At 42.0% G+C, this 15,734-nt stretch overlaps 2 non-coding genes across 2 annotated transcripts; both read right to left on the minus strand.

Moving 5' to 3' along the window:
• Positions 1-1,448: 1,448 nt before the first annotated feature.
• On the minus strand, positions 1,449-1,632 carry LOC140285928 (U2 spliceosomal RNA). Its single transcript, XR_011910865.1, has one exon. It is a non-coding gene; the product is annotated as a U2 spliceosomal RNA (small nuclear RNA).
• Positions 1,633-1,940: 308 nt separating this feature from the next.
• On the minus strand, positions 1,941-2,054 carry LOC140285949 (U5 spliceosomal RNA). The gene has a single exon (XR_011910880.1). It is a non-coding gene; the product is annotated as a U5 spliceosomal RNA (small nuclear RNA).
• Positions 2,055-15,734: the final 13,680 nt, after the last annotated feature.

The raw sequence follows: 15,734 nt of genomic DNA on the forward strand, positions 1-15,734 counted from the left end.
CTCCTCTCCCACTTATGATCATGTGTGGTTTGATTTTCGAAAATTTTCTTTCATGTTTTCTAGCAATTATTGATGGACATTTAGACCTTCTTGCAGCTGAACACCACCTCTCCCGATTTTGATGATGTATGGACCGGCATTTTTACCTTTTCTAACACATTTTTCAGCAATTATGGTTGGAGATTCACACCTACTCACAGCCGAACAACTCCGCTACCGCATTTGATGGTGTATAGTCGGGCATTCTCACCCTTTCTCATCAGCTTTTTGCAAATTATGATCTGACATTCACACCTACTTGCAGTCGAACAGCTCTGCTCCCGCTTTTGATTATGTATGGTTGGATATTCGAACCTTTTCTTAACTGCTTTTTACAAACTTTGGTTGGACGTTCACACCTTCTTGTAGCCGAACACATGCACTCCTGCTTTTAATGATGTATGGTTGGGCATTCGCACCTTTTTTTTACCCATTTTTCAGGTATTATGGGTGGACATTCACACCTTCTTGCAGCTGAACACCTCCTCTCCCACTTATGATCATGTGTGGTTTGATTTTCGAAAATTTTCTTTCATGTTTTCTAGCAATTATTGATGGACATTTAGACCTTCTTGCAGCTGAACACCACCTCTCCCGATTTTGATTATGTATGGACCGGCATTTTTACCTTTTCTAACACATTTCTAAATTGAGAAAGGAAATTATTTTAGAGGAAGCACTAGAGTTTAGATCCCACATTTGTTGATAGGCATTCATTTATTTCTTCACTTCTGATAAAAATGATAAGACTGACCTAAAGAATTGGAGGCCCATCACACTTTTAAACTTTGACTGTAAACTTTTTAGCAAGGTTTTAACGACACTGATGTCCTCTGTTTTAGAGGAGGTAATTCACCCAGACCAGGCTTGTGCCATCTCAGAGAGACAACTCACCGACAGCCTCGTACTGATTCGAGACATCATTGATTACGCTAGAGACAGAAACACCCGGCTTGTCATCTTAAATTTAGACTTTGAAAAAGCTTTTGATCGGGTCTCGCATCAATATCTCTTTCAGGTGTTGCAGCCATCGAATAGGGCCCGATTGTTCCTACTTGGTGAGATTTGCTTGGTTGAGACGCTTGCTCCCCCCCCTTGCTCCTCGGCTGACCAAGTAGGAACAATCGGGCCCTATTCGATGGCTGCCTTGTCTTTTACTCTGTGCAAAAGACAAGGCAGCCACAAACACCACGGGAACACCGTATTGAGGCTTTGTTCTGACCACTCATTTGGTGTCGCGTTTCTTTCAAGCAATTCTCCCGGTTAGCCCACACTCGGCTCGCTCCCAGAGCTGTGTTAAAGTCTACTTCGCATTCACTCTCTTTTCTCAGCAGATTAAAAGAAAGTTTAATCTTGGGCTCCCTGAAACTTCCATCCTGCACCGCTGTTTGCTTTTTCACAATAGCAGAGAAGAGCGCACCGTTCCCAGCGGCACTGCAGTACTGGGTCGATGCTTGGAGTGAACGGAGCAAGCTTCTTTTTCAACTCCTATTCTTAAAAATCCATTTAATATGTTGTCCTCGTATAGAGGACATATTAAACTGATAAGAACAGATACTACACTTGATCTTAGCCAAAAGGCAGAGAAGCGATAACTGTCCACTGTTTCAGGTCCGAGGGCCCTTGCTGGCACAATGCGCACTTGTAGCAGTGTTCTTTTTATGGCCATAGGTGGCCAGAGTGTCACGTTGCACCTCCGCCCACCCGCTGCACTGAGCACTCTTCAGCCCTTTTAAATGGTATAACTTTGCACTCCCGCATGCTCCAGCAAGCACCATTCAAGCAACAACTTCGAACTCCAGCTTCGAACATCGGCACAATCGCAACAAGTAAGGCGACTCTACTCAGAGAAGTCACTCTACACAGTAACAAGATTTCTTTTGCACAGACAGAAAGGGCTTCACCCGCAAAGGTAAAGCCTGCCAAAAATAGAAACAACTCATTAGTGCTGCTCTCCACGAAAGTCTTTAGTAAAAGGCGAAAGACTTGTATGTTATGAAGAGAAACCAGAGTACGATTATCCGTCACTGCGGGAGCAGGGCATCAGGCTAGTTGCCATAGCCACCTTCCCCATGGTGAGCGTTGCTTGGTTGAAACGCTTGCCCCTGTGCAATCGACAAGGCAGCAACAAAAACACCACGGGAACACCGTATTGAGGCTTTGTTCTATCCGTTCATTCGGTGTCGCATTTCTTTCAAGCAATTCTCCCGGTTAGCCCACACTCGCCTCGCTCCCAGAGCCGTGTTAAAGTCCACTTCGCATTCACTCTCTTTTCTCAGCAGACTCTTGGGATTTTATCTATAAAATGAATTCCTTCACTCAAACTATGTTAAAACTGCTTTGTCCTTCATATTTACCATGTCTAGAAAGATTTAAACAAAAAAAAACAACGTTGTACTTTGCAGTAAAAGAAAGAGCAAATCTAAAGTTTCAGGAATCCGAGAATAAGCTTACTTTCATGAGTGCTTCACGATTTCGGATTTTGCTATAAAATGAATTCCTTCACTCAAACTAAATTAAAACTGCTAAACCGCTAATCTGTTACATGTAAGGCAGATGTCAAATTCACCGAAATAGGATCTAAGGGTATTCGGCCAATCGAGCTGTAGCAGCTTTGGTAAAAGAGTATAAGTTGAAGAGTTTGTGAATAAAGGTGTGCGCACACATAGTGTGCTGTACGAAAATAGGCAGGGAGCAATGCCGGCTGGGGTATATGTTCTTGTATGTTGTCTGACTGTTTGATTTGAATGTGTTGTGTAAGTGTCCTGTTGAATGTTACATGTTTGGGCTTTGACACGCTTCACTGTGGTTGTTAACTGTGTGGTGTGTCCTGAAATGTTATATGTTTGGGCTGTGTGACATGCTTAATGCTTGTCAGTAGCTACCCACTTATTCATATATAGCAACTGACAACATAAGAAGTCTGGACATACTTTGATAGTAGTTGTAGAAGTATCCTTATTGATAATAGATAAACTAATTCATAGTGATAGAACAGTAGATGAACAGGTGCCTGCACATGTCTCACGAAAATAAAATGGGTGTATGATTGCTGACGGCAGAGCAATACTGCCAAACTTATGAGTTCTTGTGGCAAACTTGATTCAGTGTCTTGACGTGTATACGCTGTTTCGCTGACTTGATTGTCACAAGAAACAAAGTGTGTTTGATAAGATCCGACCATTTTATTACGGGAGGATCAGTATGTATGGATTCTGATGTGACTGATAAACCCATTCGTATCGTAAGCATAATCTAATACGTGAGACAACGCCCTGGCACACAATCAAAAAAAAAAAGAGAGAGCGGTTTTGTGTCCCCACAGTCCATAATGTAGAAAAGAGAGAAAAAAGCCTTTCTGATTTGGTGTGTGTGCTCACAGTGCAGAGTGTAGAGAAAAGAGAGAAAAGAAAGCCGTTTTGGTGTCACGGGTGTTGTGACTTACACACACACATTTCTGAATTGAGAAAGGAAATTATTTTAGAGGAAGCACTAGAGTTTAGATCCCACATTTGTTGATAGGCATTCATTTATTTCTTCACTTCTGATGAAGTTTCAACAATAAACAACAAACTTTGTATTATGAGAAAGAACCAGACTCATTCTTCAGGAATCCGAAAATAAGCTCTATTTTACGAGTTATGCACGGATTCGGATTCTCCTATAAAACGAATTCCTTAACTCTAACCAAGTTAAGACTGCTTTGTCCTTCATATTTTTTCATGTCTAATCAAGTTTCAACGATAAACAACGTTGTACTTTGTAGAATGAGAAAGAACTTCTTCAGCAATAAGCATCTCTCGACATATGACGAAATACAGATTTTGCTATAAAATTAATTCCTTCTATCAGCCTGACTTAAAACTGTTTGTCCTCCTTATTTATCCACTTCAAATCAAGTTTCAACAATTAAAAAAATTTTGTAGTTTGAGAAAAAACAACTTAATCTTAAGCAATCAGTAGGGTAAGAAAGGGTAAGAAAAGGTGCAAATGCCAACCATACATCACTAAAAGGTGGAGCGGAAGTATTCGGCTGCAAGTTGCAGGCATTGTCGAATGCCTGACAATGTATGATCAAAAGAGGGAGCGGAGGTTTTCGGCTGCAAGGTCTGAATGTCCAACCATAATTTGTAAAAACCGGGGAAGAAAAGGCTCGAAAGCCCGACTATACACCATCAAAAGCGGGAGCGGAGGTGTTCGGCTGCAAGTAGGTGTGAATGTTCGACCATAATTTGTAAAAAGCGGGTAAGAAAAGGTTCGAATGCCCGACTATATATTAACCAAAGCAGGAGGAGAGGTCTTCGGATAAGAGTGGGTGAGAATTTACAACCATAATCTATAAAATGCGGTGAAAAAAAAGGTGTGAATACCCCATAGAACACTAAAAGGTAGAGCGGAAGTGTTCGGCTGCAAGAAGGTTTGAATGTCTGACCATAGTTTGTAAAAAGCGGGTAAGAAAAGGTTCGAATGCCCGAACATACACCATCAAAGGAGGGAGCGGAGGTGTTCCGCTGTAAGAAGGTGTGAATGTCCGACCATAGTTGGCAAAAAGCAGGTAAGAAAAGGTTAAAATACCCGATTGTACACAATCAATAGCGGGAGCAGAGTTGTTCCGCTACTAAAAGGTGTGAAAGTCCGACCATGGTTTGTAAAAAGCGGGTAAGAAAAGGTGCGAATGCCCGACAATGTATGATCAAAAGAGGGAGCGGAGGTTTACGGCTGAAACAAGGTCTGAATGTACATCCATATTTTGTAAAAATCTGCGAAGAAAAGGCTCGAAAGCCCGACTATACACCATCAACAGCTGGAGCGGATGTGTTCAGCTGCAAGAAGGTCTGAATGTCCATCAATAATTGCTAGAAAACATGGAAGAGAATTTTCGAATATCAAACCGCACATGATCATAAGCGGGAGAGGAGGTGTTCAAATGCAAGAAGGTGTGAATGTCCACCCATAATTACTGCAAAATGGGTAAGAAAAGGTACGAATGCCCAACCATACATGATCCTAACAGGGAGCGGAGGTGTTTGGCTGCGACAAGGTGTGTATGTCCACCCATAATTAATGAAAAGCGGGCAACAAGTAGGTATGAATACCCATCATCAAAAGCAGGAGTGGATGTGTTCGGCTACAAGAAGGTTTGAATGTCTGACCATAGTTTGTAAAAAGCGGGTAAGAAAAGGTTCGAATGCCCGAACATACACCATCAAAGGAGGGAGCGGAGGTTTTCGGCTGAAAGAAGGTCTGAATGTCCATCCATAATTTGTAAAAATCGGGGAAGAAAAGGCTCGAAAGCCCGACTATACACCATCAACAGCTGGAGCGGAGGTGTTCAGCTGCAAGAAGGTCTGAATGTCCATCAATAATTGCTAGAAAACATGGAAGAGAATTTTCGAATATCAAACCGCACATGATCATAAGCGGGAGAGGAGGTGTTCAAATGCAAGAAGGTGTGAATGTCCACCCATAATTACTGCAAAATGGGTAAGAAAAGGTACGAATGCCCAACCATACATGATCCTAACAGGGAGCGGAGGTGTTTGGCTGCGACAAGGTGTGTATGTCCACCCATAATTAATGAAAAGCGGGCAACAAGTAGGTATGAATACCCATCATCAAAAGCAGGAGTGGATGTGTTCGGCTACAAGAAGGTTTGAATGTCTGACCATAGTTTGTAAAAAGCGGGTAAGAAAAGGTTCGAATGCCCGAACATACACCATCAAAGGAGGGAGCGGAGGTTTTCGGCTGAAAGAAGGTCTGAATGTCCATCCATAATTTGTAAAAATCGGGGAAGAAAAGGCTCGAAAGCCCGACTATACACCATCAACAGCTGGAGCGGAGGTGTTCAGCTGCAAGAAGGTCTGAATGTCCATCAATAATTGCTAGAAAACATGGAAGAGAATTTTCGAATATCAAACCGCACATGATCATAAGAGGAGAGGAGGTGTTAAAATGCAAAAAGGTGTGAATGTCCACCCATAATTACTGCAAAATGGGTAAGAAAAGGTACGAATGCCCAACCATACATCATCAAAAGCAGGAGTGGATGTGTTCGGCTACAAGAAGCTTTGAATGTCTGACCATAGTTTGTAAAAAGCGGGTAAGAAAAGGTTCGAGTGCCCGAACATACACCATCAAAAGAGGGAGCGGAGGTGTTCCGCTGTAAGACGGTGTGAATGTCCAACCATAGATGGTAAAAAGCGGGTAAGAAAAGGTTAAATTACCCGACTTTACACAATCAAAAGAGGGAGCGGAGTTGTTCAGCTACGAGAAGGTGTGAAAGTCCGACCTTGGTTTGTAAAAAGCGGGTAAGAAAAGGTTCGTATGCCCGAATATACACCATCAAAAGCGGAAGCGGAGGTGTTCGGCTGCAAGATATTGTGAACGTCCGACAAAAGTTCGTAAAAAGCAGTTAAGAAAAGGTTAGAATATCTAACCAAACATAAGAATGAGTCTTTTCCGCTGTAGAATGCCCGACTATAGACCATCAAATGCGGGAGCGGAGGTGTTCGGCTCTGAGTAGGTGTGAATGTCCGACCATAATTGCTGAAGAATGTGTTAGAAAAGGTAAGAATGCTGGACCATACATCATCAAAAGCGGTAGAGGTGGTGTTCGGCTGCAAAAAGGTGTGACTGTTCGACTAAAGTTTGTAAAAAGTGGGTAAGACAAGGTGCGAATGCCTGACAATGTATGATCAAAAGCGGGAGCGGAGGTGTTCAGCTGCAAGAAGGTCTACATGTCCATCAATAATTGCTAGAAAACATGAAAGAAACTTTTCGAAAATCAAACCGCACATGATCATAAGCGGGAGAGGAGGTGTTCAGCTGCAAGAAGGTGTGAATGTCCACCCATAATTCCTGAAAAATGGGCAAAAAAAAGGTGTGAATGCCCAACCATACATCATCAAAAGCAGGAGTGGAAGTGTTCGGCTACAAGAAGGTGTGAACGTCCAACCAAAATATGTAAAAAGAAGTTAAGAAAAGGTTCGAATATCCAACCAAACATAATCAAAAGCGGGAGCAGAGCTGTTCGACTGCAAGTAGGTGTGAATGTCAGATCATAATTTGCAAAAAGCTGATGAGAAAGGGTGAGAATGCCCGACTATACATCATCAAATGCGGGAGCGGAGTTGTTCGGCTGTGAGTAGGTGTGAATCTCCGACCATAATTGCTGAAAAATGTGTTAGAAAAGGTAAGAATGCCGGTCCATACATCATCAAAAGCGAGAGAGGTTGTGTTCGGCTGCAAGTAGGTGTGAATGTCCAGCCATAATTACTCACAAACGGGTAAGAAAAGGTAGTATTGCCAGACCATATATGATCAAAACAGGGAGCGGAGGTGGTTCAGCTGCAAGAAGGTTTGAATTTCAAACTAAATTTCAAATATATTAACAAAAGTGGGAGGAGAGGTCTTCGGATGAAAGTGGTTGAAAATTTCCAACCATAATGTATAAAATGCGGTGAAAAAAAAAGGTGTGATAGAACACTAAAAGGTGGAGCGGAAGTGTTCGGCTGCAAGAAGGTGTGAATGTCCGACTACATTTGGTGAAAAGCAGGTGAAGCAAGGTCTGAATGCCCAACCTTACATCATCAAAAGCGAGATCAGAGGTGTTTGGCTGCAAGAAGGCCATAGTTTGCCAAAAGCGGGTAAGGTGCGAATGTCCGACTAAATATCAACAAAATTTGGGGCGGAGGTTTTCGGATGCAAGTGGGTGTGAATATCCCACCATACAAGTATGGTGGAGAGGAAGCTGTGAATAGCCGACCATAGTTTGGAAAAAGCGGGTAAGAAAAGGTTTGAATGCCCGAACATACACCATCAAAAGAGGGAGCGGAGGTGTTCCGCTGTACGAAGGTGTGAATGTCCGACCATACTTGGTAAAAAGCGGGTAAGAAAAGGTTAAAATACCCGACTGTACACAATCAATAGCGGGAGCGGATGTGTTCGGCTACAAGAAGGTGTGACAGTCCGACCATGGTTTGTAAAAAGTGGGTAAGAAAAGGTGCGAATGTCCGACAATGTATGATCAAAAGAGAGAGCGGAGGTTTTCGGATACACGAAGGTTTGAATGTCTTACCATAGTTTGTAAATAGCGGGTAAGAAAAGGTTCGAATGCCCGACTATACACCATAAAAAGCGGGAGCGGAGGTGTTCCGCTGTAAGACGGTGTGAATGTCCGACCATAGTTGGTAACAAGCGGGTAAGAAAAGGTTAAAATACCCGACTGTACACAATCAATAGCGGGAGCGGAGTTGTTCGGCTACAAGAAGGTGTGAAAGTCCGACCATGGTTTGTAAAAAGCAGTTAAGAAAAGGTTCGAATATCCAACCAAACATAATCAAAAGCGGGAGCAGAGCAGTTCGACTGCAAGTAGGTGTGAATGTCCAGCCATAATTACTCACAAACGGGGGAAGAAAAGGTAGTATTGCCAGACCATACATGATCAAAACAGGGAGCGGAGGTTCAGCTGCAAGGTGTGAATGTCTGACTATAGTTTGTAAAAAGCAGGTAAGACAAGGTGCGAATGCCCAACAATGTATGATCAAAAGAGAGAGCGGAGGTGTTCGGCTGCAAGGTCTGAATGTCCAACCATAATTTGTAAAAACCGGGTAAGAAAAGGCTCGAAAGCCCGACTATACATCATCAAAAGCGGGAGCGGAGGTGTTCAGCTGCAAGAAGGTGTGAATGTTCGACTAAAGTTTGTAAAAAGCTGGTAAGACAAGGAGCGATGTCCCGACATTGTATGATCAAAAGCGGGAGCGGAGGTGTCCAGCTGTGAGTAGGTGTGAATGTCCGACCATAATTGCTGAAAAATGTGTTAGCAAAGGTAAGAATACTGGACCATACATCATCAAAAGCGGGAGAGGTGGTGTTCGGCTGCAAGAAGGTGTGAAAGTCCGACAATGGTTTGTAAAAAGCGGGTAAAAAAAGGTTCGAATGCCCGAATATACATCATCAAAAGCGGGAGCGGAGGTGTTCGGATGCAAGAAGGTGTGAACGTCCGACCAAAGTTTGTAAAAAGCAGTGAAAAGCGAGAAAAAGCATTTCGTGAGTTCTGCATGATTTGGGATTTTGCTTATAAAATTCATTACTTCACTCAAACTTTGTTAAAACTGATTTGTCCTTCATATTTACAATGTCTAGAAATATTTAAACAAAAAAACAACGTTGTACTTTGCAGTAAAAGAAAGAGCAAATCTAAAGTTTCAGGAATCCGAGAATAAGCTTACTTTCATGAGTTCTGCACGATTTCGGATTTTGCTATAAAATGAATTGCTTTGCTCAAACCAAGTTAAAACTGCTTTGTCCTTCCATATTCATCAATGTCTAGATCGACTTCAACAAAGAAAAACATTGGACTTTGCAGTAGAAGAAGTTGAAATCCATCTACACATTGATAAATATGAAGGACAAAGCAGTTCCCACTTGCCCATAAGAAAATAAGCTTATTCTCGGATTCCTGATCCTTCAGTGTTGCTCTTTCTTCTACTGCAAAATACAATGTTGTTCTTTGTTGAAGTCGATCTAGACATTGATAAATATGAAGGAAAAAGCAGTTTTAATTTGGTTTGAGTGAATGAATTTATTTTATACATAAAATCCGAAATCGTGCAGAACTCATGAAAATAAGCTTATTCTCGGATTCCTAAAACTTTTTATTTGCTCTTTCTTTTATTGCAAAGTACAACGTTGTTTTTTTGTTTAAATCTATCGAGACATTGATAAATATGAAGGTAAAAGCCGTTTTAACATAGTTTGAGTGAAGGAATTAATTTTATAGATAAAATCCCAAATCATGCAGAACTCCTCAAAAGGGAGGTATGGCTTAATCACAAGTGTGGCTCTTTCTCATTCAGGGTAATATGAGGAAGTTTATGCTTGAAATATATGTAGAAATGGGTACATATGAAGGACAAAGCAGTGTTAACTTAGTTTGCGTGAAGAAATTCATTTTATACATAAAATCCGAAATCGTGCAGAACTCATGAAAATAAGCTTATTCTCGGATTCCTAAAACTTTTGATTTGCACTTTCTTTTACTGCAAAGTACAACGTTGTTTTTTGTTGAAATCTATCTAGACATTGATAAATACCAGCCGAAACTCTGCTGCCGCTTTTGATAATTTATGGTTGGGCATTCTTACCTTTTCTTACCCGCTTTTTACAAATTATGATCTTACATTCACACCTACTTGCAGTCGAACACCTTCTCATCCACTTATGATCATGTGCGGTTGGGCTTTCGCATCTTTTCTTTCCCATTTTTCAGTAATTATGGGTGGACATTCAGACCTTCTTGCAGCCGAAAACCTCCGCTCCTCTTTTGATCATACATTGTCGGGCATTCACACCTTGTCTTACCCGCTTTTTACAAACTTTAGTCGGACATTCAAACCTTCTTGCAGCTGAACCACCTCCGCTCCCTGTTTTGATCATATATGGTCTGGCAATAGTACCTTTTCTTACCCGTTTGTGAGTAATTATGGCTGGACATTCACACCTTCTTGCAGCCGAACACAACCTCTCCCGCTTTTGATGATATATGGTCCGGCATTCTTACCTTTTCTAACACATTTTTCAGCAATTATGGTCGGACATTCACACCTACTCACAGACGAACAACTCCGCTCCCACATTTGATTGTGTATAGTCGGGCATTCACACCCTTTCTCATCAGCTTTTTGCAAATTATGATCTGATATTCACACCTACTTGCAGTCGAACAGCTCTGCTCCCGCTTTTGATTATGTTTTGTTGGATATTCGAACATTTTCTTAATGCTTTTTACAAACTTTGGTCGGACGTTCACACCGTCTTGCAGCCGAACACCTCCGCTTCCGCTTTTGATGGTGTATAGTCGGGCATTCGAGCCATTTCTTACCCACCTATTACTTACTATGGTTGGACATTCAAACCTTCTTGTATCCGAAAACCTCCGCTCTCTCTTTTGATCATAAATTGTCGGACATTCGCACCTTTTCTTACCCGCTTTTTACAAACCATGGTCGGACTTTCACACCTTCTTGTAGCCGAACACATCCGCTCCCTCTTTTGATGGTGTATGTTCGGGCATTCAAACCTTTTCTTACCCGCATTTTACGAACTATGGTCAGACATTCACACCTTCGTACAGCGGAACACCTCCGATCCCTCTTTTGATGGTGTATGTTCGGGCATTCAAACCTTTTCTTACCCGCTTTTTCCAAACTATGGTCGGCTATTCACAGCTTCCTCTCCACCATACTTGTATGGTTGGATATTCACACCCACTTGCATCCGAAGACCTCTGCCCCAAATTTTGTTGATATTTAGTCGGACATTCGCACCTTACCTGCTTTTGGCAAACTATGGCCTTCTTGCAGCCAAATACCTCTGATCTCGCTTTTGATGATGTAAGGTTGGGCATTCAGACCTTGCTTCACCTGCTTTTCACCAAATATAGTCGGACATTCACAACTTCTTGCAGCCGAACACTTCCGCTCCACCTTTTAGTGTTCTATCACACCTTTTTTTCACCGCATTTTATACATTATGGTCAGAAATTTTCAACCACTCTCATCCGAAGACCTCTCCTCCCGCTTTCTTTAATATATTTGAACTTTAGTCGGACATTCAAACCTTCTTGCAGCTGAACCACCTCCGCTCCCTGTTTTGATCATATATGGTCTGGCAATACTACCTTTTCTTACCCGTTTGTGAGTAATTATGGCTGGACATTCACACCTACTTGCAGCCGAACACAACCTCTCTCGCTTTTGATGATGTATGGACCGGCATTCTTACCTTTTCTAACACATTTTTCAGCAATTATGGTCGGAGATTCACACCTACTCACAGCCGAACAACTCCGCTCCCGCATTTGATGGTGTATAGTCGGGCATTCTCACCCTTTCTCATCAGCTTTTTGCAAATTATGATATGACATTCACACCTACTTGCAGTCGAACAGCTCTGCTCCCGCTCTTGATTATGTTTGGTTGGATATTCGAACCTTTTCTTAACTGCTTTTTACAAACTTTGGTTGGACGTTCACACCTTCTTGTAGCCGAACACATGCACTCCTGCTTTTGATGATGTATGGTTGGGCATTCGCACCTTTTTTTTACCCATTTTTCAGGGATTATGGGTGGACATTCACACCTTCTTGCAGCTCAACACCTCCTCTCCCACTTATGATCATGTGTGGTTTAATTTTCGAAAATTTTCTTTCATGTTTTCTAGCAATTATTGATGGACATTTAGACCTTTTTGCAGCTGAACACCACCTCTCCCGATTTTGATGATGTATGGACCGGCATTTTTACCTTTTCTAACACATTTTTCAGCAATTATGGTTGGAGATTCACACCTACTCACAGCCGAACAACTCCGCTACCGCATTTGATGGTGTATAGTCGGGCATTCTCACCCTTTTTCATCAGCTTTTTGCAAATTATGATCTGACATTCACACCTACTTCCAGTCGAACAGCTCTGCTCCCGCTTTTGATTATGTTTGGTTAGATATTCGAACCTTTTCTTAACTGCTTTTTACAAACTTTGGTCGGACGTTCACAATATCTTGCAGCCGAACACCTCCGCTTCCGCTTTTGATGGTGTATATTCGGGCATACGAACCTTTTCTTACCCGCTTTTCAGTAATTATGGGTAGACATTCACACCTTCTTGCAGCTGAACACCTCCTCTCCCGCTTATGATCATGTGCAGTTTGATATTCGAACATTTTCTTTCATGTTTTCTAGCAATTATTGATGGACATTCAGACCTTCTTGCAGCTGAACACCTCCGCTCCCGCTTTTGATGATGTATAGTCGGGCTTTAGAGCCTTTTCTTCCCCGGTTTTTACAAAATTATTGTTGGACATTCAGACCTTCTTGCAGCCGAAAACCTCCGCTCCCTCTTTTGATCATACATTGTCGGGCATTCGCACCTTCTCTTACCCGCTTTTTACAAACCAGGGTCGGACTTTCACACCTTTTAGTAGCCGAACAACTCCGCTCCCGCTATTTATTGTGTACAGTCGGGTATTTTCACCTCTTCTTACCCGCTTTTTACCAATTATGGTCAAACATTCACACCTTCTTACAGTGGAACACCTCCGCTCCCTCTTTTGATGGTGTATGTTCGGGCATTCGAACCTTTTCTTACCCGCTTTTTACAAACTATGGTCGGACATTAAAACCTTCTTGTAGCCGAACACATCCACTCCTGCTTTTGTTGATGTATGGTTGGGCATTCGTACATTTTCTTACCCATTTTGCAGTAATTATGGGTGGACATTCACACCTTTTTGCATTTTAACACCTCCTCTCCCGCTTATGATCATGTGCGGTTTGATATTCGAAAATTCTCTTCCATGTTTTCTAGCAATTATTGATGGACATTCAGACCTTCTTGCAGCTGAACACCTCCGCTCCAGCTGTTGATGGTGTATAGTCGGGCTTTCGAGCCTTTTCTTCTCCGATTTTTACAAATTATGGATGGACATTCAGACCTTCTTTCAGCCGAAAACCTCCACTCCCTCTTTTGATCATACATTGTCGGGCATTCGCACCTTTTCTTACCCGCTTTTTACAATTCATGGTCGGACTTTCACACCTTTTAGTAGCGGAACAACTCCGCTCCCGCTATTGATTGTGTACAATAGGGTATTTTAACCTTTTCTTACCTGCTTTTTGCCAATTATGGTTGGACATTCACACCTTCTTACAGCGGAACACCTCCGCTCCCTCCTTTGATGGTGTATGTTCGGGCATTCGAACCTTTTCTTACCCGCTTTTTACAAACTATGGTCAGACATTCAAACCTTCTTGTAGCCGAACACATCCACTCCTGCTTTTGATGATGGGTATTCAAACCTACTTGTTGCCCGCTTTTCATTAATTATGGGTGGACATACACACCTTGTCGCAGCCAAACACCTCCGCTCCCTGTTAGGATCATGTATGGTTGGGCATTCGTACCTTTTCTTACCCATTTTGCAGTAATTATGGGTGGACATTCACACCTTCTTGCAGCTGAACACCTCCTCTCCCGCTTATGATCATGTGCGGTTTGATATTCGAAAATTCTCTTCCATGTTTTCTAGCAATTATTGATGGACATTCAGACCTTCTTGCAGCTGAACACCTCCGCTCCAGCTGTTGATGGTGTATAGTCGGGCTTTCGAGCCTTTTCTTCCCAGATTTTTACAAAATATGGATGGACATTCAGACCTTGTTTCAGCCGAGAACCTCCGCTCCCTCTTTTGATCATACATTGTCGGGCATTCGCACCTTTTCTTACCCGCTTTTTACAAACCATGGTCGGACTTTCACACCTTTTAGTAGCGGAACAACTCTGCTCCCGCTATTGATTGTGTACAATCGGGTATTTTAACCTTTTCTTACCTGCTTTTTGCCAACTATGGTCGGACATTCACACCTTCTTACAGCGGAACACCTCCGCTCCCTCCTTTGATGGTGTATGTTCGGGCATTCGAACCTTTTCTTACCCGCTTTTTACAAACTATGGTCAGACATTCACACCTTCTTGCAGCCGAACACTTCCGCTCTACCTTTTAGTGTTCTATGGGGTATTCACACCTTTTTTTTCACCGCATTTTATAGATTATGGTTGTAAATTCTCACCCACTCTTATCCGAAGACCTCTCCTCCTGCTTTGGTTAATATATAGTCGAGCATTCGAACCTTTTCTTACCCGCTTTTTACAAATTATGGTCGAACATTCACACCTACTTGCAGCCGAACACCTCCGCTCCCGCTTTTGATGGTGTATAGTCGGGCTTTCGAGCCTTTTCTTCCCCGGTTTTTACAAATTATGGTTGTACATTCAGACCTTGCAGCCGAAGACCTCCGCTCCCTCTTTTGATCATACATTGTCAGGCATTCGCACCTACTTGCAGCCGAATACTTCCGCTCCACCTTTTAGTGATGTATGGTTGGCATTTGCACCTTTTCTTACCCTTTCTTACCCTACTGATTGCTTAAGATTAATTTGTTTTTTCTCAAACTACAAAATTTTTCTAATTGTTGAAACTTGATTTGAAGTGGATAAATAAGGAGGACAAACAGTTTTAAGTCAGGCTGATAGAAGGAATTAATTTTATAGCAAAATCTGTATTTCGTCATATGTCGAGAGATGCTTATTGCTGAAGAAGTACAAAGTACAACGTTGTTTATCGTTGAAACTTGATTAGACATGAATAAATATGAAGGACAAAGCAGTCTTAACTTGGTTAGAGTTAAGGAATTTGTTTTATAGGAGAATCCGAATTCGTGCATAACTCGCAAAATAGAGCTTATTTTCGGATTCCTGAAGAATGAGTCTGGTTCTTTCTCATAATACAAAGTTTGTTGTTTATTGTTGAAACTTCATCAGAAGTGAAGAAATAAATGAATGCCTATCAACAAATGTGGGATCTAAACTCTAGTGCTTCCTCTAAAATAATTTCCTTTCTCAATTCAGAAATGTGTGTGTGTAAGTCACAACACCCGTGACACCAAAACGGCTTTCTTTTCTCTCTTTTCTCTACACTCTGCACTGTGAGCACACACACCAAATCAGAAAGGCTTTTTTCTCTCTTTTCTACATTATGGACTGTGGGGACACAAAACCGCTCTCTCTTTTTTTTTTGATTGTGTGCCAGGGCGTTGTCTCATGTATTGGATTATGCTTAAGATACGAATGGGTTTA

This window comes from Leuresthes tenuis, unplaced genomic scaffold, assembly GCF_036924035.1.
Source record: "Leuresthes tenuis unplaced genomic scaffold, fLeuTen1.0.hap1 SCAF_65, whole genome shotgun sequence".
In the NCBI taxonomy this organism is placed as follows: domain Eukaryota; kingdom Metazoa; phylum Chordata; class Actinopteri; order Atheriniformes; family Atherinopsidae; genus Leuresthes; species Leuresthes tenuis.